Source organism: Capricornis sumatraensis, chromosome 4 (genome assembly GCF_032405125.1).
Source record: "Capricornis sumatraensis isolate serow.1 chromosome 4, serow.2, whole genome shotgun sequence".
NCBI lineage: Eukaryota > Metazoa > Chordata > Mammalia > Artiodactyla > Bovidae > Capricornis > Capricornis sumatraensis.
Window position 1 is genome coordinate 131,795,404 of NC_091072.1, and position 18,735 is coordinate 131,814,138.

General features: G+C 40.3%; 1 pseudogene; it reads right to left on the reverse strand.

Moving 5' to 3' along the window:
• Window positions 1–230: 230 nt before the first annotated feature.
• Window positions 231–4,095, reverse strand: LOC138078737 (large ribosomal subunit protein eL28-like; annotated as a pseudogene).
• Window positions 4,096–18,735: the final 14,640 nt, after the last annotated feature.

Genomic DNA, 18,735 nt, shown 5'->3' on the forward strand with positions numbered 1-18,735 from the left:
TGTAGGATATTTTGAAATCAGGTTGCATTATACTTCCATCTTTCTCAAGATTGTTTTGGCTCTTTGGGGTCTTTGGGCTTCCATACATATTAGAATTAGTTGTTCTAGTTCTGTGAAAAATGCCATTGATATTTTGATAGGGAATATGGTCATTTTAATATTATTAATTCTTCAAATCCAAGGAAACAGTATATCTTTCCATATGTATGTATCATCTTCAATTTCTTTCATCAGTGTCTTTTGGTTTTCTGAGGACAGGTCTTTTGCCTCCTTAGTTAGATTTATTCCTATGTATATTATTATTTTTTATGTGATCATAAATGGGATTGTTTACTTGGTTTCTTTCTGATAGTTTGTTGTTAGTGTATAGAAATGCAACAGATTGCTCAATTAATTTTAATTGCAACTTTACTGAATTTACTGAACCCTCATAGTTTTTTGGTGGCATCTTTAGAATTTTCTATGTATAGTAGCATGTCATTTGCAAACAGACCGTTTTACTTCTTCCTTTCCATTTTGTCTTCCTTTAACTTTTTTGTTTTTACTCCAATATCTGTGGCTAGGACTTCCAATACTATGTTGAATAAAGTTTGAAAGAAAGGACATCCTTGTCCTGTTTACTCTTAGGGCAAATGCTTTCAGCTTTTCACCACTGAGGATGATGCGAGCTGTGGGCTTATCAAATATGGCCCTTATTATGTTGTGGTATGTTCCCTTCATGCCCACTTTATGGAAAGTTTTTTTTTTTTTATTATCATAAACAGATGCTGAATTTTTTCTAAAGCTTTTTCTGCATCTATTGAAAAACATTTGACTTTTAGTTTTCAATTGGTTTGTGTGGTGTATTACATGCATTGATTTGCAGATATTGAGCCATTCTTTGATCCCTAACATAAAACCTACTCTAACAATCTGTTTGTTCCTTTACTGTATTGTTGAATTCAGTTTGCTGATATTTTGTTGAGGATTTTCCACCTATGTTCATCAGTGATATTGCCCTGTAATTCTCTTTTATATAGAATCTTTGTCTGGTTTAAAAAGTGACTTAGAAGGTGAAATTCACTCGGTCGTGTCCAACTCTTTGTGACCCCACAGATGGACAGAATACCAGACCACCTTACCTGCTTCCTGAGAAATCTGTGTGCAGGTCAAAAAGCAGCAGTTAGAACTGGACATGGAACAACGGACTGGTTCCAAATTGGGAAAGGAGTACATCAGGGTGGGATATTGTTGCCCCACTTATTTAACTTATATGTAGAGTACCTCATGTGAAATGCCAGGTTGGATGAAGCACAAGCTGGAATCAAGATTGATGGGAGAAATATCAATAACCTCAGATATGTAGATGACACCCTTATGGCAGAACATGAAGAAGAACTAAAAGGCCTCTTGATGAAAGTGAAAGACGAAAGTGAAAAAGTTGCCTTAAAACTCAACATTCAGAAAACTAAGATCTGGTCCCATCATTTCATGGGAAATAGATGGGGAAACAATGGAAACAGTGACAGACTTTATTTTGGGGGGCTCCAAAATCACTACAGATGGTGACTGTAGCCATGAAATGAAAAGACGCTTGCTCCTTAGAAGAAATCTATGATCTCTATGACCAATCTACACAGTGCATTAAAAAGCAGAGATATGACTTTGCCAAAGAAAGGCCCATTTAGTCAAGGCTATGGTTTTTCCAGTAGCCGTGTATGGATGTGAGAGCTGAACTATAAGAAAAGCTAAGTGCTGAAAAATGGATTTTTAAAAATATAAATTTATTTATTTTAATTGGAGGTTAATTACTTTACAATATTGTATTGGTTTTGTCATAGTTCAACATGTATCCACCACAGGTATACACGTGTTCCCCATCCTGAACCTCCATCCCTCCTCCCTCCCCATACCATCCCTCTGGGTCGTCCCAGTGAACCAGCCCCAAGCATCCAGTATCATGCATTGAACCTGGGCTGGTGACTCATTTCATATATGATATTATACATGTTTCAATGCCATTCTCCCAAACCAGCCCACCCTCTCCCTCTCCCACAGAGTCCAAAAGACTGTTTTATACATCTGTGTCTCTTTTGCTGTCTCGCATACAGGGTTATCATTACCATCTTCCTAAATTCCATATATATGTGTTAGTATACTGTATTGGTGTTTTTCTTTCTGGCTTACTTCACTCTGTATAATAGGTCCCAGTTTCATCCACCTCATTAGAACTGATTCAAATGTATTTTTTTTAATGGCTGAGTAATACTCCATTGTGTATATGTACCACAGCTTTCTTATCCATTCGTCTGCTGATGGACATCTAGGTTGCTTCCATGTCCTGGCTATTATAAACAGTGCTGTGATGAACATTGGGGTTACACGTGTCTCTTTCAATTCTGGTTTCCTCAGTGTGTATGCCCAGCAGTGGGATTGCTGCGTGATAATGTAGTTCTATTTCCAGTTTTTTAAGGAATCTCCACACTGTTCTTCATAGTGCCTGTACTAGTTTGCATTCCCACCAACAGTGTTACAGGGTTCCCTTTTCTCCACACCCTCTCCAGCATTTATTGCTTGTAGACTTTAGGATCGCAGCCATTCTGACTGGCGTGAAATGGTACCTCATCGTGGTTTTGCATTTCTCTGATAATGAGTGATGTTGAGCATCTTTTCATGTGTTTGTTAGCCATCTGTATGTCTTCTTTGGAAAAATGTCTATTTAGTTCTTTGGCCCATTTTTTGAAAGGGTCGTTTATTTCTCTGGAATTGAGCTGTAGGAGTTGCTTGTATATTTTTGAGATTAGTTGTTTGTCAGTTGCTTCATTTGCTATTATTTTCTCCCATTCTGAAGGCTGTCTTTTCACCTTGCTTATAGTTTCCTTTGTTGTGCAGAAGCTGTTAAGTTTAATTAGGTCCCATTTGTTTATTTTTGCTTTTATTTCCAATATTCTGGGAGGTGGGTCATAGAGGATCCTACTGTGATTTATGTCAGAGAGTGTTTTACCTATGTTCTCCTCTAGGCGTTTTATAGTTTCTGGTCTTAGGTTTAGATCTTTAATCCATTTTGAGTTTATTTTTGTGGTGTTAGAAAGTGTTCTAGTTTCATTCTTTTACAAGTGGTTGACCAGTTTTCCCAGCACCACTTGTTAAACAGATTGTTTTTAATCCACTGTATATTCTTGCCTCCTTTGTCAAAGATAAGCTGTCCATAGGTGTGTGGATTTATCTCTGGGCTTTCTATTTTGTTCCATTGATCTATATTTCTGTCTTTGTGCCAGTACCATACTGTCTTGATGACTGTGGCTTTGTAGTAGAGCCTGAAGTCAGGCAGGTTGATTCCTCCAGTTCCATTCTTCTTTCTCAAGACTGCTTTGGCTATTTGAGGTTTTTTTGTATTTCCATACAAATTGTGAAATTATTTGTTCTAGCTCTGTGAAAAATACCATTGGTAGCTTGATAGGGATTGCATTGATTCTATAGATTGCTTTGGGTAGTATACTCATTTTCACTATATTGATTCTTCTGATCCATGAACATGGTATATTTCTCCATCTATTAGTGTCCTCTTTGATTTCTTTCATCAGTGTTTTATAGTTTTCTATATATAGGTCTTTAGTTTCTTTAGGTAGATATATTTCTATGTTTTTTTTTTTTTTTTTGACGCTGTAAGGCAGCGGCTGACAGCTTTATTGCTCTGGGGAGGGGAGGCCAGAGGCTCAGGAGCTCTTGGTGGGGTGGCTTCACCATCACAGGCTTCTGGCTGCTCAGGATGGTGCTGGCTCTGTGGATGGCGGCCATGTGCAAATCCAGGTGGTACTTGTTCTTCCGGATCATGTGCTGGATGCTGCTGAGGGTGGCCTGGGCGTTCTTGTTGATGGTGGTCCACACGTAGGAAGTGGCCAGCTTGCACTGGCCAATCTCCTCTTCATCACCACCACGACTCCTTTTCTGTCTGCCCCTGGCTCCACCCACAGTCTTGCAGTGAATGAGCCCATTATAGCGAAAGGAGTTGCACGCTTTCAGGTTATTCAGCTCGGCCCTGTACATCTGCTTATTCCCCTTGATCAAGAAGCTGGAGCAGTTCCACACGACCATCAATTGAAGATGCATGGACATGGTGGTGACTCCTCTCGGTGCAGTGGCGGGAGACAGAAAGAGGAAAAATGGATGTTTTTGAACTGTGGTGTTGGAGAAGACTCTTGAGAGTCCCTTGGACTGCAAGGAGATCCAATCAATCCATCCTAAAGGAGGTCAGTTTTGAATATTCATTGGAAGGACTGATGTTGAAGCTGAAACACCATCTGGCCACCTGATGCGAAAAGCTGACTCATTGGAAGAGACCCTGATGCTGGGAAAGATTGAGGGCAGGAGGAGAAGGGGACGACAGAGGATAAGATGGTTGGATGGCATCACCAACTCAATGGACATGGGTTTGGGTGAACTCCAGGAGTTGGTGATGGACAGAGAGGCCTGGCATGCTGTGGTTCATGGTGTCGCAAAGAGTCAGACACGACTGAGCGACTGAACTGAACCGAACAGATAATTTGTTTCTTCATATTTTCTATTTCTTCCTGGTTCAGACTTGGGAGAGTGTACATTTCTAAGTATTTGTCCATTTCTTCCAGATTTTCCATTTTATTAGTATATAGTTCTATGCAGTAATCTCTTATGATCCTTAGTTATATTTCTGTGGTATTGGTTCTAACTTCTTTCATTTTTGATTTTATTTCTTCAGGCCTTCTTTTTCTTTTCTTGATGAGTCTAGGCTAAAAGTTTATAATTTTATCTTTTCAAAGAAGAAGCATTTGGTTTCATTGATCTTTTCTATTTCTTTGGTCTCTATTTCACCATTTCTTTTCTGATCTTTATGCTTTATTTCCATTTACTAACTTTGGATTTTGTTTGTTCTTTTTCCAGTTCCTTTAGGTATATGATTTGATTTTTATTTGACATTTTTCTTATTTCCTGAGGTAAGCTTGCGTTGCTATAAACTTTCCTGTTAAAACTTCTTTGGCTGCATCTCATATTTTGCATCGTTGTGTTTTAATTTTCATTTGCCTCCAGAATGTTCTTTCATCTTTGGTTTCTTCAGTAATCCATTTGTTGTTTAGTTGTATATTGTTCAGCCTCCATATACTTGTGATTTTTACATTTCTTTTTCCCTTGTAGGTAATTTCTTGTGGCATACAGTTGTCAGAAAATTTTTTTCCTTTTTTTTTTTTTTTGCCATGCAGCATGTGGAATATAAGCTCCCTGACCAGGATTGAACTCATTTCTCTTGTGTTAGAAGCACTGAATCTTGACCACTGAACCACCAACATTCTTGATATGATTTCAGTTTCCTTCCTTTCACCGAGACCTGTTTAGTGTTGTAGCATATGATCTATACTGGAGAATACTTCATGTGCACTTGAAATTATCGTGTGCTCTGCTGCTTTTTGGATGAATGTTTTATATATATGCAAAATTCTTCTGGTCTAAAGTGTCATTTAAGCCTTGTGTTTCCTTATTATGTTCTGTTTGAATGATCTGCCCATTTATGGAGTGGTAAAGTCCTCCACTGTTGTTGTGTTACTGTTGATTTCTCTGTTTATGCTTGTTAATATTTGCTTTATATGTTTAGATGCTTCAATGTTGAGTGCCTATATATTTATAATTCCAATCTTGGGTTGATCCTTTGATCATTACACAATGGCCTTCTTTGTATCTTATTATAGTGTTTGCTTTATGGTCTATTTCGTCTTATATAAGATTGCTACCCCAGGTTTCTTTTGATTTCTATTTGCATGATATAATTTTTCCCATTGCCTCACTTTCAGTCTCTGTTTATCTTTAGATCTGAAGTAAATCTCTTTTAGGCAGCATACATACGTGTGTATCTTGTCTTTGTATCTATTTATCCATTCTATATCTTCTGATTAGAACATCTAGCCTATTAAAATTAAAGAAATTATTGAAAGGTGCATACTTTTGCTATTTTTTTATTTGCTTTTGCTTTGTTTTTGTAGCTCTTTTTTATTCATTTCTTTTTCTTTTCCTGTCTTACCTTGTGATTTGATGACTAGCTTTAGTATTATGTTCAAGCTCCTTCCTTTCTATTTGTGTGTGTGTGTGTGTGTGTGTGTGTGTATCTAATATAGATTTTTGGTTTGTGGTGGTTACCATGAGGTTTATATACAGCAGTCCCTACATATGTGTGATTAAGTTCCTGATCTCTTAAGTTCAAATGCATTTTTTAAATTCCCATATTTTTATTTCCTCCCCCACTTTCACTGTTTTTGACATATTTTACATCTTGTTGTTCTGTGTATTCCTTAACTACTTGCTGTGGAGATAGAAACTTTGACTACTTTTGCCTTTTGATCTTCCTACCAGCTTTATAGGTGGTTGATTTACTACCTTTCCTACATCTTTGCCTTTACAAGTGAGTTTTTTCTTCTTGCAATTTTCGTATTTCTAATTTTGGCTTTCTTTTCTTTTGCTTAGAGAAGTCTCTTTTAACATTTCCTGTAAAGCTGGTTTGGTGGTGCTGAACTCTTTTAACTTTTGCTTGTTTGTAAAACTTGTGATCTCACCATCAAATCTGAATGAAAGCCTTGCCAACCGGAGTATTCTTAGTTGTAGGTTTTTCCCTTTCATCATTTTAAATATATCCTGTCACTCCCTTATCGCCTGCAATTTTCTGTTGATAAGTCAGCTGATAGCCTTATCAAAGTTCCTTGTATATAACTTACTATCTTTACCTGGCTGCTTTTAATATTGTCCCTTAGCTTTAACTTTTGTGATTTTAGTTACAATATGCCTTGGTGCAGTCCTCTTTGCATTAATCCTGTTTGGGACTCTCTGTGCTTATTGGACCTGTATATTTCTTTCCCATGTTAGGAAAATTTTCAGTTTTTATGTCTTCAAATATATTCTCAGCCCCTTTATCTACGTCAATAATATGAATGTTAGACTGCTTTATGTTGTCCTTGAGTTCTCTTAAACTGTCCTTGTTTCTTTTTTATTCTTTTTTCTGTTCCGCTTCAGTGATTTCCACTACTCTCTTCCATCTATTTGATACATTCTTCTGTATCATCTAGTCTACTGTTGATTCCTTCTAGTGTACTTTTTATTTCAGTTATTATATTCTTTAGCTTCCCTGGTGGCTCAGAGGTTAAAGCGTCTGCCTGCAATGCGGAAGACCTGGGTTTGATCCCTGGGTTGGGAAGATCCCCTGGAGAAGGAAATGGCAAGCCACTCCAGTATTCTTGCCTGAAGAATCCCATGGACAGAGGAGCCTGGTGGGCTACAGTCCACGGGGTTGCAAAGAGTCGGACAAGACTGAGCTACTTCTCTCAGATTATATTCTTTATCTCTTTTTGTTTTCTCTTTATATTTTTAACTGTTAAAAACTTTCAACTTCTCTGTTTGTCTGATTTTCTTTCAGGTTCTTTGAACAGCTTCAGTGGCTCACTGGTAAAGAATCTGCCTGTCAGTGCAGGAGACATGGGTTCAATACCTGATGTGGGAAGATCCCTTGGAGAAGGAAATGCAATCCACTCCAGCATTTTTGCCTGGAAATCTCCATGGGCAGAGGAATCTGGCATGCTGTAGTCCATGGGGTTGCAAAGAGTTGGACACAATTTAGCGACTGAACAACCAACTACCAACAGTGATTATTACCTTATGCTCTTTATTGGGTAGATTTCTTATCGTCATCATCACTTTACTTAATTCTCCAGGGATTTTATCTTGTTCCTTATTTTGGAACATATTCTTATGTTGCCTCATTTTGCCTACTTTGCTGTATTTATTTCTATGTGTATGGTAGGTTGGCTGTTTCCCAACCTAGGAGAAGATGCTCTTTTTGGGGAGAGGGTGCAAAATCCTATGCATCCAACAGTGTACTCCTCTCCGATCATCAGAACTATATGCCCCAGTGGTGCTCTCTATGTGGTCTGTGTGTGTCCCTCTGCTGTAATGGGTTCACTACTGTGAGCAGTCTGCTAAGTGAGGCTGGCCCTTGGTCCACTTGATTGCCAGGCCTTGTCTTGTGTAGAGTTTGGTGCCAGATCACAAGGTGGCTTGCTATAGAGCCCTATCATGTCTCAGAACTAATGCTGGCCCACTGGTGGTTGGAGCTGAGTTCTGTAGCAGAAGCTGTGGGACCAAGGATCCTGGATTTAATTTTGTCCTGGTGGTGGATGGGTCCAGTTCTTGATACAGCTGGATGTGGTGTTAGAGATGTCCCAAAGCTGTTGGATCCCAAGGCAGCTGGCTAAGGAGTTCAAGGTGTCTTGGAGCCGGTGTTGGTCTGCTTGTAGGCAGAGCCAGGTTCTGGGGTCTCTGGTTGCAAGGCCGTGAGGGTCCTGGAGCTGGTGCTGGCCCTCTAGTCAGTGGGGCTAGTTCCTAACTCTTCTTGCTGTGAGATCAGGAGTGTCTCAAAGCTTGTGCTGCCTTTCTGGTGGGTGAGGTCAGATCCCAGGGTGAGTGGCTGAGGTGTCTAAAGTGTCCCAGAGTTGGTGTTGGCCTAGTGGTGGATGGGTTGTATCTTTACATGGCAGGCTGCAGGGCTCCCACAGTCCTGAGGCTGGTGTCTGCCTGTTGGTGGTGGGTCTGTGTCCCTACCTGCCTAGTCTCTTGGCCATAGGAGATCCAGTGCTGGTGTCAAGAGTGCAATAGGTGGGGCCAGGTTCTGGCATGAAAAAGCTAAAGGGAATATTTCTAAATGGGGATTTCCAGCAACATTTTTCTCATGGTAGAACAAGCTTCTGCAAATTACTGTCCCCAGTGTCCTTGTCCCCAAGGTGAGCTCCAGTTTCTTCCTGCCTCTCTGGGAGGCTCTCCAAAAACAAAGGTGAGTCTGTCCCAGTCTCCATTCATACTATTGCCTCTGACCTGTGTCCTCAACCATTTGAGACTTTGTGTGCATTCTTTAAAGGTGAAGTCTCTTTCCCACATCCCTCTGGATCTCCCTTCCCAAGAGTAAGACCCATTGACTTTCAAAGCCAAATATGCTGGGGCCTCATCTTCCCAGTGCAGGACCCCCAGGGTAGTGAGGTCTTCTCCTTGTTCCTAGGGAAGAACTCCTGTAATTATAATTATCCTTTCATTTGTGGGTTACCCATTTAGAAGTATGGGTCTTGGTTGTATCATGTCTCCATACTTTCTGCCCACCCTTTTCCAGTTCCCTCATTATATCTTTAGTTGTAGAATATCTTTTCTGCTAGTCTTCTGGGCTTTCTCACCAAAAGTGTATTGTATACAATGGTTCAGTTCAGTTCAGTCGCTCAGTCGTGTCCGACTCTTTGCGACCCCATGAATCACAGCACGCCAGTCCTCCCTGTCCATCACCATCTCCGGAGTTCACTCAGACTCATGTCCATCGAGTCTGTGATGCCATCCAGCCATCTCATCCTCGGTCGATCCCTTCTCCTCCTGCCCCCAATCCCTCCCAGCATCAGAATCTTTTCCAATGAGTCAACTCTTCTCATGAGGTGGCCAAAGTACTGGAGCTTCAGCTTTAGCATCATTCCTTCCAAAGAAATCCCAGGGTTGATCTCCTTCAGAATGGACTGGTTGGATCTCCTTGCAGTCCAAGGGACTCTCAAGAGTCTTCTCCAACACCACAGTTCAAAAGCATCAACTCTTTGGTGCTCAGCCTTCTTCACAGTCCAACTTTCACATCCATACGTGACCACAGGAAAAACCATAGCCTTGACTAGACGAACTTTAGTCAGCAAAGTAATGTCTCTGCTTTTGAATATACTATCTAGATTGGTCATAACTTTTCTTCCAAGGAGTAAGCCTCTTTTGATTTTATGGCTGCAGTCACCATCTGCAGTGATTTTGGAGCCCCAAAAGATAAAGTCTGACACTGTTTCTACTGTTTCCCCATCTATTTGCCATGAAGTGATGGGACCAGATGCCATGATCTTCGTTTTCTGAATGTTGAGCTTTTAGCCAACTTTTTCACTCTCCTCTTTCACTTTCATCAAGAGGCTTTTTAGCTCCTCTTCACTTTCTGCCATAAGGGTGGTGTCATCTGCATATCTGAGGTTCTTGACATTTCTCCTGGCAATCTTGATTCCAGCTTGTGTTTCTTCCAATCTAGCGTTTCTCATGATGTACTCTGCATATAAGTTAAACAAGCAGGGTGACAATATACAGCCTTGACATACTCCTTTTCCTATTTGGAACCAGTCTGTTGTTCCATGTCCAGTTCTAAGTGTTGCTTTCTGACCTGCATATAGATTTCTCAAGAGGCAGGTTAGGTGGTCGGGTATTCCCATCTCTTGAAGAATTTTACACGGATTATTGTAATCCACGCAGTCAAAGGCTTTGGCATAGTCAATAAAGCAGAAATAGATGTTTTTCTGGAACTCTCTTGCTTTTTCCATGATACAGCCAATGTTAGAAATTTGATCTCTGGTTCCTCTGCCTTTTCTAAAACCAGTTTGAACATCAGGGAGTTCACGGTTCACGTATTGCTGAAGCCTGGCTTGGAGAATTTTGAGCATTGCTTTATTAGCATGTGAGATGAGTGCAATTGTGTGGTAGTTTGAGCATTCTTTGGCATTGCCTTTCTTTGGGATTGGAATGAAAACTGACCTTTTCCAGTCCTGTGGCCACTGCTGAGTTTTTCAGATTTGCTGGCATATTGAGTGCAGCACTTTCACAGCATCATCTTTCAGGATTTGAAATAGCTCAACTGGAATTCCATCACCTCCACTAGCTTTGTTCATAGTGATGCTTTCTAAGGCCCACTTGACTTCACATTCCAAGATGTCTAGCTCTAAATTAGTGATCACATCATCATGATTATCTGGGTCATGAAGATCTTTTTTGTACAGTTCTTCTGTGTATTCTTGCCACCTCTTCTTAATATTTTCTGCTTCTGTTAGGTCCATACCATTTCTGTCCTTTATTGAGCCCATCTTTGCATGAAATGTTCCCTTGGCATCTCTAATTTTCTTGAAGTGATCTCTAGTCTTTCCCATTCTGTTTTTTTTCCTCTATTTTTTTGCATTGATCGCTGAAGAAGGCTTTCTTATCTCTTCTTGCTATTCTTTGGAACTCTGCATTCAGATGCTTATATCTTTCCTTTTCTCCTTGACTTTTCGCCTCTCTTCTTTTCACAGCTATTTGTAAGGCCTCCCCAGACAGCCATTTTGCTTTCTTATATTTCTTTTCCATGGGGATGGTCTTGATCCCTGTCTCCTGTACAATGTCACAAACCTCATTCCATAGTTCATCAGGCACTCTATCTATCAGACCTAGGCCCTTAAATCTATTTCCACTGTATAATCATAAGGGATTTGATTTAGGTCATACCTGAATGGTCTAGCGGTTTTCCCTACTTTCTTCAATTTAAGTCTGAATTTGGTAATAAAGAGTTCATGATCTGAGCCACAGTCAGACATGACTGAGTGACTGAACCGAACTAAATAATATATTGTACATAGTTTTAATTTTGGTATGCCTGTGAAAGGTGAACTCAATCTTCCTACTCCTCAATCTTGGTCATCCTCCAGGAAATGCCTATTTAATATGTTTTGAATTAACTATTTTCTGTTGCAGCCATGAAATTAAAAGATGCTTACTCCTTGGAAGAAAAGTTATGACCAACCTAGATAGCATATTGAAAAGCAGAGACATTACTTTGCTAACAAAGGTCTGTCTAGTCAAGGCTATGGTTTTTCCTGTGGTCATGTACGGATGTGAGAGTTGGACCATGAAGAAAGCTGAGTGCCGAAGAATCGAGGCTTTTGAACTGTGGTGTTGGAGAAGACTCTTGAGAGTCCGTTGGATTGCAAGGAGATCCAACCAGTCCATTCTAAAGGAGATCAGCCCTGGGTGTTCACTGGAAGGACTGATGCTGAAGCTGAAACTCCAATACTTTGGCCACCTCATGCAAAGAGTTGACTCATTGGAAAAGACTCTGATGCTGGGAGGGATTGGGGGCAGGAGGAGAAGGGGATGACCAAGGATGAGATGGCTGGATGGCATCACTGACTCAATGGACATGAGTCTGAGTGAACTCCAGGAGTTGGTGATGGACAGGGAGGCCTGGCATGCTGCGATTCATGGGGTTGCAAAGAGCCAGACACAACTGAGTGACTGAACTCTACTGAACTGATCCCACATTTAGTTTGAGAATTTATTTAGACCTGTTTTCTGGCTTGCTGATTCTCTCCTCAGTTATATGCAGTACTGATAAGCTCATCAAATATATTTTTTATTTCCATTACAGTGCTTTTGTTTTCCAGCATTTTCATTTGATCCTTGCTTAGAGGTTCTATTGCTCATCCTACATTAGCCACTGGTCTTGTGTGTTATTTACCTTTTTCATTAAAGCTTTTAACATCTTAATCACAATAATTTTAAATTCTCTGTCTGATAATTCCTACACATGGGTGATATGTTCTTTGCTGGGTCTGGTTCTGATGCTTGTGCTTTTTTTCATGCTATTTTTTGTTTTCTTGTTTTGTAATATATAATGTATAATTGTCTAGCCTTATTATTTTTGTTGAAAGCCAGACATGATGTACTGAGTAATAAGAACAGATGTAGTTAGGCCTTTAGTGTAAAGTTTTGTGATAATTTGGCTGAATTGTTGCCCGTGTTTAATGTTTGTAGTAGCTCCAAAGTGCCATAGACTTCAAATTGCTCCAAGATCACTTGTTTTAACTCATCTATTGACTTGGGGCTTCTTCTAAGTGCTTTCCTCAGGGAGAATTTGCATCTTGTAACTTTTCAGCTATATCCTCTGCTTAAAAACTTGTTAGTCTGGTTGTAAGGGGTAGAAGTGGCTTCCCTGGTAGCTTGGCTGGTAAAGAATCTGCCCACAGTGCAGGAGCCTGCTGTTCAATTCCTGGGTCGGGAAGATCTCCTGGAGAAGGGATAGGCTCCCACTTCAGTATTCTTGGGCTTCCCTGGTGGCTCAGATGGTAAAGAATCTGCCTGGAGTGCAGGAGACCTGGATTTAATCCCTGGGTTGGGAAGAACCCCTGGAGAAGGGCATCACAACCCACTCCAGTATTCTTGCCAGGGTAATCCCCATGGACAGAGGAGCCTGGTACGTTACAATACATGGGGTTGCAAACAGTTGGATATGACTGAGTAACTAAGCACAGCACAGCACAAGGTATGGAAGAAGGCAAACCTTTCATGATATTATGATCAAAGACCTGTGTCCCTGGGCTGTGAACTTCACGAACGTTACATAGTTTTGTTTTCTCAGCTTAACTGAGGCAGGAAGATAACTGTTAAAATGGGAGAAGTGCTATTCCTCTAGATGAGATAGAGATATGATAGGACTTTGCTATCAAGAATCTGCTGAGCATATTTTACATATTTTACAATAGTTACTCTTCTCTACCCCTACAGAGTCTTAAAAGGATCTTTCTCAGTTTTTTACCCTGAGAGCCTGGTGGGATTCCTGGAGTTAAATTTTACAAAATAGGGACCCACCTCATTATTATTCCTAGGAGTTTCTGACTCTTGCTAGTCCACATTCAACTTTCAGAAATTCCATTTTTACCAACTCCAAGTTAGGATGCTTTGCTCCTACCAGTTTTTGGCTCCATATCTTCTATTTCAAATAAACAGGTCTCAGCTCTGGCTTTGAATCTGCCTATGTCTCCAGACTAGTGGTTTGCCTTGTGACCTCAGTTCTCTGATGGTGCAACAGAAGTTGATTTACAGCTTGTTCAGCTTTCTGGGGAAGGATGGGAGTTACAACTTCCAAGTGACTTTTGAGCTAAAACCAGGAGTTATTAATTGTTCTTCTGATCCGAGGCTATTTCCCTAGGAATTCCCTTTGTTCCCCTTTTGTATGAGAACCTTCGATCCCTAATTCATTTTTTTCTTCGTAAACTTATTTTAGTGGACTCTTTCCAGTATCTTCCCAGGAAAGAGTGCCCAGGAGTAAAATTTTTAAGACTTTTGAAAGTTTGAAATCTGCATTTGAAAATTCTATTCTATCTTCAGGTTTGAGTCACATGTTGACTCTACAGAGAACTTGAGGCTATAAAAAAAATTCCTTAAGAATTTTGATAACCTATCTCCATTTCCTTCTGGTTTCTAATGCCTTTTTTTTAAAAAAAATAAATCTAATGCCTTCATTATTTCCAGTCTTTTGTGTTAAAAAAACATCTTTCACAAATTTTTCTTCCTTGCTTTCTAAAATTTCACTGTCATATATCCTTTGTTGTGGGTCTTTTTTATTCCTTATGTTGAGTCCTTGATGGACTCTAATTTTAGGACTTTTAAAGTAGGTCTTTGAAAATTTTCTCCTAGTTTTTTTCTCTTCCATTCCTATTATTTTGGATGTTTATTTTTCTGCTTGAGTCTGTTCTTTTTGCTCTTTTTTATGATTTTGATCTACTTTCCAGGAGACTTCTTCAAATTTGTTTTTCACCTCTTCTACAAATTTTGTGTATGTGTGTGTGTGTGTGTTTACCATGCTTTTAATCTGGTCATTTGAATATGTCTTTTTTTCCTTGCTTCATGGATTGTCTCTTAACCCTGTGAAGATTTTATTATAGTTTTTATTGGAGATTTACCCACTCTTTTTTTTTTTTAACCCACTTTTTTTTTTTGCATTTTTTTAGATCCTTGATTCGCCACTGTTATTTAAGATTGAAGCCTGACAAAGAAGCCAGTGGGTCTGTGTGAGTTGACTTTATCTACTGATGGGATTCACCACACGTGTGAGGTAGGGATATGGCTACTTGGATGGAGACCTCCTGCGTATATCACAATCTGTAGGTTTTCTTTTTTGTTTGTGCTGGTCAGTCTCTCTGGAAAGTTGATCTCTTATGTTAAGCCAGGCTACAGGACACAACTGTTCCTAGAGACATTACTTCCTTCTATAGACTTTCAAACCTCTTATTTTCTTTCATCCATTACTTCCATCTTCAGAGGTAACAGGTACTTCTATTTTCTGAGCCTTTGAAGAACTCCTTCGTGCCAATTAGTTTGACTCCTGTTGGCTTCAATCTATACTGCTTCATCCTGTGTGCCTACACACACACACACACACACACACACACACACACACACACACAATACCACTTGAAGGCCTAGAGTTTTCTCCATTCTGATAAATCAGTTATCACTCTTCAATTGCTTACCCACTTGTGAACTTCTTGACATCATTTTTCTGCTTATGCATCTTTTCCTTTTCTCTCTCTCTCTCTTTTTTTTTTTTTTTTTTTGAGTTTATGCCTCTTTTATTGCTTTACTGTCCTTTTAGTGGGGTCACAAGAGGGAGTGAAGATAAGCAAATGCATTTATTCGATCTTTCTCACACTACAACCCTATTTACTTTGGTATTATAACTGGTTGTAAAAAGGGTGTGTTTTTGGCTATCTCTTCATTCCAAGACATTCTGACAAGAACTTGAAAGGAGACTGAAGAAAGGATGACATTTTTGAATTTTTAATCTTCTAATGAGATACTTCTATGTGACTATTAATATTTCTCTACACACCATTAGTGTCCAAGCTAACTTGTAAATTGCACCTGACCCATTCACTCTGATCATCTTTCTGCATTTTGGTCTCTCTTGACTGTTCAATGAGAGGGGCTCTTTTTCTCTCTCTTCTCCATGGCTTCAGTTCTGTGATGGATGTATCTTAGACCAGCTTTCACAACTCCAATGTCACAAAAGGGCTGCCCATCAAATTTACTTACGATATCAGGTAGTTTTGCCCATGGTGTTTACATGGTGTTTACTGGTCCAGTAAAAGACATTTATTGAGCAAACCCCGCTTGTGTGTACTCAGATGCAGAACTATAAAACAACACCTAAACTGCCTACTAAAAGTCATATAAGCCAAAGAGCTAAATATCAGGTAAAATATTTTATTTAAAACATTAAACATAGGCCTTTATCCCTTTCCTTAAACAGTGCTGCCTTAGCAACAGCTGGAATAAATTAGAGATGCTCAGATTTATCAAGAAAGTAATCAAGCAACAATTGTTGAGTATGTGTGTGTTCAAGCCTGAGATGGCACCTGGAGGAATATGGAAAAAGTGTAAAATATTGTTCCTGCTCTTCCTCAGACATTGATCCTCCTTTGGGTGAAAAGTATAGGCTTGTCATTTGATACATGAGACCCAATATTCTTACTGCCCCCTTGGTGAGACAAAGTTACATATGAAAAATGCTAGCAACAGAACAGGACACATCTAAAAGTTTAATCACCTGTCAGAGACAGGTAACGCTACAGACATTCAGATCAGGAGGCCAAAGGGAATAGAAGCAGAAATCAGAAACGTTTAATGAGTTCCTACTCATGAAGTCTGTGTTTTAGGTGATCTGGGAACACACAGGGGGAGAAATCCCTAGTATCTTGGATTGGCCTTTAATGATGCACTGTATTTGTATGGAGGGAGAAAAAAAGATATCCCATACGAGAAGTACATGGACCACAAAACACAGTGACAAAAGAAATGCCTGTGTGACTTGGAAAGGGGACAGGCAATGGTCTGCCTAGATTCAAGTGTTCATGCTCCAGAGAAGCAGGTAATGAGGCTGGATTGCAGGGAAATAGAATCTTAATTTTCAGAAGAAGGAAAAACAGCACACTGCATCACAGAAGCCCCTCAGTTTAGGCACAACTTTGCTGCATTTTTAAATGATGTTAAATAGGGAAACATTCACACAGACCCTTCATAACCATACCATATTTGTGGTTTCTGTCCTATTGATTTGTAGCCCTTAAATTGAAATAAGTGTATTCCTTGGACTGAGGGGGGAAGAGAGAAATTGGGATAGTCTGGGTTCGATTTAAATCACTGGAACAAAGGAGGTATATGATTTATCCAGTCTGGCAACTATGGGACATGTTTCCTTGTCCCCTTGGACCGCTCCCGTTCCCCGAATTCCCTTCCCAGAGCAGACGGAGGTGGGTTGGGTATTTTGCCAGACTTCAGGTAATCATCATTTCAAAGACTCTGGATTAGGTTCCACTGTGTAAGATTTAACTCTGGGATTTCATGCTTTTTCATCTCTCTTGATTTGCCTAAAGTAAGTAGGAGGGATTTCTGGGGCATGCTTGCAGGTGGAGAACAGTGATTTTTGATAAATAACTTTCCATCAACTTCTCAAGTCCCATCTCTCAGTAGATAAAGATGCATCAGCCCACCTAACAGTCACTGTAGATTTGAGGGACGTGGTAGCCAAAGTGGGCTTGAGCAGCTGAAGCTATGGCCTTAAGTTGTGATCTCCTGAGGACGAAGGTGACCCCGTTAGCAGGCTGCGGGATTTCTTTGTCCCTGCACACTTCATGCTTGATGCGGTGCCTAAGCAAACAGTACAGGCAACCGCTAGGAGGAGCCGTGCTATTCACCCAGCCGCCAGTGATAGCAGACACTATGGGTCTCTGGACTCCGCCCTGCTGGGGTCCAGCCCGGGTGGATCCAGGGAATTCGAAGCGATTACGGAGTTGGCATCCTAGGAAAAAGCTATTTAATTAGAAGCATAAAGAGAGATTAGAAAAGGATAGTGTAGTAGGAAATATTAGTGGAGGAAAAGAGACTGAATAACTTGGTTTATGTGGAATACCAATAAAGTTCCAAGACAAGGAACTTGCACCACCTATGTAGGCCTCAGGCTTCTTTCCATTCTCCCGAAGGAGAGGAGACACTGAGGCCTCCCCGATCAGATCTTAGAAGCCCAGGCAAAATTAGCAGGCTTGGCGAGTACCCACACTCCAGATGGGAATTCAACCAGAAAAATGGAGAACAAGAAAGAAACTACACGGGGGAATCAGTCTTTCCAGGAACTGATCCGTTTTCTTTATTTTCAAGTCAACTTTTATACTTTTAGTTATGCATAGAGATAAATGTAAGAAACAGTCACTGCTCCGACCCTTATCAGCATATCTTTGTTCTTACAAGGGTCTTACATTTGTTTACAATATCTTCTGATCTGGTGACATTTTATGGCCCCGTCTTACTTTCTATTGATAAAGGTTAGTCAATCAGAAAACTTGTTTTCCCTTAAGATCTACTTAGTCTTAAGATAGTGATATCCTTACATTCTTCCTGGAGAAGGAAATGGCAATCCACTCCAGTACTATTGCCTGGAAAATCCCATGGACAGAGGAGCTTGGTAGGTTACAGTCCATGGGGTCGCAAGAGTCGGACACGACTGAGCGACTTCACTACTCACTACTTAGATTCTTACATTGCAAGGATACAGTTTATAACAAAGAAAGAGAATATTCAGTAACTCAAAACATACTCCCAGGTGCTTAAGGGTATAGAGGCCTGACTCAACAGTCTGACTCAACAATGAGAAAAGCCCTATGCTAATTCAGTTCAGTTCAGTTCAGTCACTCAGTCGAGTCTGACTCTTTGCGACCCCATGAATTGCAGCACTCCAGGCATCCCTGTTCATCACCATCTCCCGGAGTTCACGCAGACTCACGTCCATTGAGTCAGTGATGCCATCCAGCCATCTCATCCTCCGTCGTCCCCTTCTCCTCCTGCCCCCAATCCCTACCAGCATCAGAGTCTTTTCCAATGAGTCAACTCTTCACATGAGGTGGCCAAAGTACTGGAGCTTCAGCTTTAGCATCATTCCTTCCAAAGAAATCCCAGGGTTGATCTCCTTCAGAATGGACTGGTTGGATCTCCTTGCAGTCCAAGGGACTCTCAAGAGTCTTCTCCAACACCACAGTTCAAAAGCATCAATTCTTCAGCGCTCTGCCTTCTTCACAGTCCAACTCTCACATCCATACATTACCACTGGAAAAACCA